Source organism: Rhinolophus sinicus, linkage group LG17 (assembly GCF_036562045.2).
Source record: "Rhinolophus sinicus isolate RSC01 linkage group LG17, ASM3656204v1, whole genome shotgun sequence".
In the NCBI taxonomy this organism is placed as follows: Eukaryota; Metazoa; Chordata; class Mammalia; order Chiroptera; family Rhinolophidae; genus Rhinolophus; species Rhinolophus sinicus.
This window is the reverse complement of record NC_133766.1, coordinates 19,068,453-19,072,030: the sequence shown is the minus strand read 5'-3', so window position 1 is coordinate 19,072,030 and position 3,578 is coordinate 19,068,453. Positions and strand designations below refer to the sequence as shown.

Below are 3,578 nucleotides of genomic sequence, written 5' to 3'. Positions count from 1 at the left end.
CTAAAAACAAAGCAGGAGCAGGGAATTAACACCACCAGCCAGTGACATACCAGGAAACCTGCCAACAGTCTTCCCCTAAGTCACACAGCATCTTCCAAAGGTCATTTGGGAACACTAACCCAGCCCACACGAGATGGGGTCACCAATGCTGCCGGATTTCTGTGATTGACCTAGTCCTCCTCAGCCCCAAATTCATGTGCCTTTCTGGCCTCAGGGCTAGATTTATATTTTCTCTGGCGTCTAATCCAAATGTTACCTTTTGTAAATTATTTTCTCTGATTCAAACCTTAAGGAGTGTGAGACAAAGAAGAGGCAGGGCAGTCTTTGGCAAAATTCAGAGCATCTCACCTAAAATTGTCCTTCTGAGACAGTTCCAGGTCCCACATGCACTCTTCCCACTGCCAACTTTCCCTTCTCCCGCCAGAATAATTGTAACACAAATATGATACACTGGAATGTGGACTAACAACTATCTCACCCTGAGACATAAAAGTAAGTTAATGAAATGTTAGAATTGCAGGCGGGCTGTATGTTAACTTCGTTGGCCCCGCCAATCTCAATCTCCTTGTAGCCGACATCCAGGGACCCTGGGAGCATGGGCTCACTCCAACCCCCCTACCCTTTCCTGGGCATATTATCGTGATTTGTTAAACCAGGCACAGGCCTCTCTCACACACATACGTTCTCCTTCCACTTCCGCTGCAGGTTCGCGGGCTCGGGACCTCCTGTCGCCAGTGTCCTGCGCGCTGCCAGGAATCGGGCAAGGTTTTGGGCTCCGCCGCCACACTGGAAACCCCGCCCTCTCAGCCCCGGCTCGACGAAGCGGGTGTACTGCGCATGCCCACTGCAAGCCCCACCCCTCGCCGCAGCCTCCCGTGACGTCATCCGGCCAGCTCGCGCACCTCGCGTTAGAACCGCGGACGAGGCCGCCCCGAGGCGAGCCGGAAGTGTGGGCGCCCGCGGCCCCGCCCTTTCTGGCCAGACAGGAGCCGGCCCCGCCCGTCTGCGTAGGAACGGGGTGGGGCGGAAGTGAACCGAAGAAGGCGGGACCTGGAGAAAGTGACAGCCGGCCGCTGGCTCCGCTCAGCTTCGCGTCTGGCCCGACGTCTGTTATGTCGGGTGTCCCTCTTGATAGGGAAGCCAGAAGCGGGGCACACGGCGCAGAGACATCCTGTCATTTGTATACAGAGAAATGCGATTTCCCCTCCAAGCGAAATTTATCTCAAGCGACGTCTTGCAGAATGTCCTCACCCATGGGTTGTGCTGTAAAGTTTTGGGGCCTTGTTTTCCCGAAACTTTGACCTGCCTAAGTCCTATATTTAAGAGGCAGAATTCTGAGAAGTGGGTGGCCAAGTGCTGTCCTGCCCGCGGTTTGTCATTGCTAAGCAAGAGGTGAAGGGCCAATGTTCGCGTATGCGGCTGGAGCTGGACGTGTCCCTGCGTGCAAAACAGACACGCACTCCACCTTCCTGCAGCTCCAGTTCTAGAAATGCGGCTTGCTGACTTCACACGAGAAACGAGCGGAGATGCAGAGGCTTTTCAATGAGGTCATTAAGACGAAAAAGTTACTTCACTGAAGGGTTAACACCTCTATAGCTACCAGCGATATGACCCATACCATGAAGGGAAAGAAATTCTTGAGAAAGCTCTTATCTGAGAATATGGCCCAAATTTGCTGATACATGGGCAAAGCAGAGGCTAAGGGGACTGTGGGCACCTACCCTGGAGGTTTCACTTCTGGCTCTGCCTTAGTGGTGCCATCAGACCATGAGAAGAGACAACTGTGGAGTAAAGATGGGCCCAGCCTGGAAGGAGAACCAGCTTGTATGGTTCTTAGCTCAGAGGGAATTACTATAGAAGCAGAGAATAGAAACTAATTTTAGAATTTTTTTCTTTCCCCATATTTATTTTATTTTACCATGGTGATTAGCAATAAATCCCTAAAATAAAAGACTTATTTAGTCCATTCATTTATTCTAACAAATCTTGGAGAACATACTATGTACCAGACACTGTGCAAAGGGCTGGCAGCAAAGTCCAAGACAAACAGTCACCTACCTTCAGCAAGTTTGTAGTCAAGCAGGGCTCAGATCTGGGCAATGACAGGGAATTGATTATTCTGAAAGAGGAAGAATAGGGTGCTATGCAAACATATAACCAAAGATCTAACTATATGGGGAAGGGACCAGACTAGATCCAGCACTTGCCCTCCCTTTAACTAGTGGGTTCTTTTTGAACTAACTTTGGTGGTGGAGAGGACAGCGAAGAAAAAGAGTTGGTGACACCATCTAACTCCCTTTAATCAAGGTGAAGACACCAAGGGAGTGAGTGATGTAGCCAGCAAAGGAGATAAACTGTCTCCAAAAAAGAAAGAGCACCTGGTATCTATCCCTCAGGAACAGAGGACGGAGGGAGATCAGTGCATGCACTCTCCCAGCATTCTAAAATGGTTAAAAAGGGGGTGGGGGGTAGAGGGGGAGGGACTGGGCTATCTAGTTAAGACCACATAAAACCACTCATCCATTCCTCTGACATGTTCAGCAAATTTCATTACAGTCACATACTAAAAGTCCGATTCTTCTTAGCACTTCAGAACACTCTTTCCTACACCCTTTGCCAGCTCACATTATCTGGGCCCCCATCCAGATGAACAGCATGGCTGTTACCATCTCACAGAAAAAGGGAAAGGGACCAACCAGCCCAGATCTAACAGCTGCCCTCCCAATTACCCTCAGTCGTTCTTTACAGCTTGGAGTTATGCAGACACAGACACAGGAAGCCAGCAATCAAGATCAAATCCCTCAACCCACTCAACACAATGACCAAAAAAACTTAAAGTTTCTATACTTTGCATGTTTCCTGGTCTTTAGAAGCCCAATTTCTATTCACAGCTGAGCACCTCACCTTTACACAGATTTCTTTGGCTCATATCTTAGCAACAGCAGATCCCATTAGGTCCCATAGAAGCCCCAAAACCACGGCTTAAGCATCCTAAATAAGTCCCACCGCCAGCTGCAATTGAGTTGAGGTTAGAGTTTTCGAAATAAAGCTAGCCCAACTTTTCAGCTAACTCAACGTTAGTAGCAAGTAGGAGGTGGCTTGGTTTAAGGGTAGCAGCCTCGTCATGCTATCCTGAAGATGGCCGGGCACAAATAGGCATCAGTATTCGAGAGGATCGGGGCTGCAACTAGAGATTGTTTACCATTCAGGTCTTAGAGTTTAAATCATGTACATGATTTCATCTTCAAAAAAACAAAGGGCAAAAGGGTCAGGGACCAAGCAAAAGTTAAACAACAAAGACCAGTTTGTTGCAAAATTCTACACCTTAATTGTTCGCACCCAGCTACCTCTTACTGGTAAGGGAGACAAGTAGGTTTGTGCTAGGTGAGCCTTTTCCAGAAAAGCACTGCCCAGCCCTTCTTCATTCTGGCGCGAACACATTCAACACCCCCATTTTTCCCAAATGCAAATAATCCAAATGACAAAAAGACTGTGAGATTCCCCAACCAAGGAAGAAGTGTCCCTTTTATAGTCAGAGGTTTTCTAGATGCATAGTTCACCCCCTGATCTTCCTCAAA

General features: G+C 48.5%; 1 protein-coding gene across 7 annotated transcripts in view; it reads right to left on the bottom strand.

Annotated features, from left to right (window-relative positions):
* Positions 1–1,725, bottom strand: part of LG17H1orf74 (linkage group 17 C1orf74 homolog) — an 84,204-nt gene extending 82,479 nt beyond the window's left edge. Inside the window, exon 1 of one of the 7 annotated variants that reach the window (XR_012492814.1) lies at positions 682–1,725. The gene's annotated coding sequence lies outside the window, so the exon portion shown is untranslated. Of the gene's footprint in view, positions 1–348; positions 433–681 lie in introns of those variants that run through there. The other 6 variants (XR_012492815.1, XR_012492816.1, XR_012492817.1 and 3 more) reach the window with 6 other exon arrangements.
* Positions 1,726–3,578: the final 1,853 nt, after the last annotated feature.